Below are 1,007 nucleotides of genomic sequence, written 5' to 3'. Positions count from 1 at the left end.
TATGATATACAATGTATGTACAGCTCTATCAGAAAACAATAAACTCATTCCTACATGCGTCATGTAGTTGTATTCCAACACGGCGTAACCAGTCGCGCAGTTTGGAGGGAACGGTGAGATTTGTAATTGGTAACGCCATCTTGCAAACACTCCTAATTGGATTTTGAGTAACTACATGTTAAATGTTACAATCATTCCGAGTTTGACTGTTAGCGAAGTGAGTTCACTGAAGTCTAGCACGTGAGGACTTTCTGAAAAGTGTGAACAAGAATATCTTTACTGATAGTATTACTATTTGTGTTGCAACGACGATTTCTTCCCATTTTAATCGAAGCCTATGAAGCAGAATATAGGTATGCACTGCGACGAGACTCGCGAAATTATTTCGCGAGCGACGGCGGATGGTCGCCCGTCCGCCGCGTCGTCAAATTGCCGTCGGCTCCGAGTCACGCCACGAAAACGCGAACGGTAGTTGGGCACCAGGTGCGGAAAGGCCGCACCACCTCGGTAAACGCGAGATTCAATAGGTACCACGAAATTTGCGTGTTCCGGAGCCGTCGGGGCCGGTAGCTCTCAAGATTTTAAGTCGGAGACAGGATGGATCAAACGAAGGCGGAAATGACTCGACTCGTCTTCGGTAATAATGAGTTTATTGGCGGGCCTCGCGCACGTCCCGGTACTTAGTACGGTAACAGTTACAAAAACGGAACGCGAATCGCGAGATAACCGGGCTCGCGACAACGGGACGCGGAGCCCGAGGACGATTTCCTCGGGCGAGCCTTGATTCACGCGCGCGCGCGGCCACTCCGCAGACGAGACGACGATACGGACACCGGATGAGACGTAACAATCAACGGAGCAGAAATGAGGGGTCTTACAAGACAGCGGCGGCTCCCTGGACGTTGGCGACGGCGGCGGTGACGATGGCGATCTTCCGGTGGGTGTCCACATTGCGCGTCCTCCCTCTCTCTCTCTCTCTCTCTCTCTCTCTCTCTCTCTCTCTCTCT

The sequence above is a fragment of the Odontomachus brunneus genome, unplaced genomic scaffold, assembly GCF_010583005.1.
Source record: "Odontomachus brunneus isolate Ranch 3 - 2012 unplaced genomic scaffold, Obru_v1 Obru_scaffold_383, whole genome shotgun sequence".
NCBI lineage: Eukaryota > Metazoa > Arthropoda > Insecta > Hymenoptera > Formicidae > Odontomachus > Odontomachus brunneus.
The sequence above is the reverse complement of the archived record's forward strand: the minus strand, read 5'-3'. Positions refer to the sequence as shown.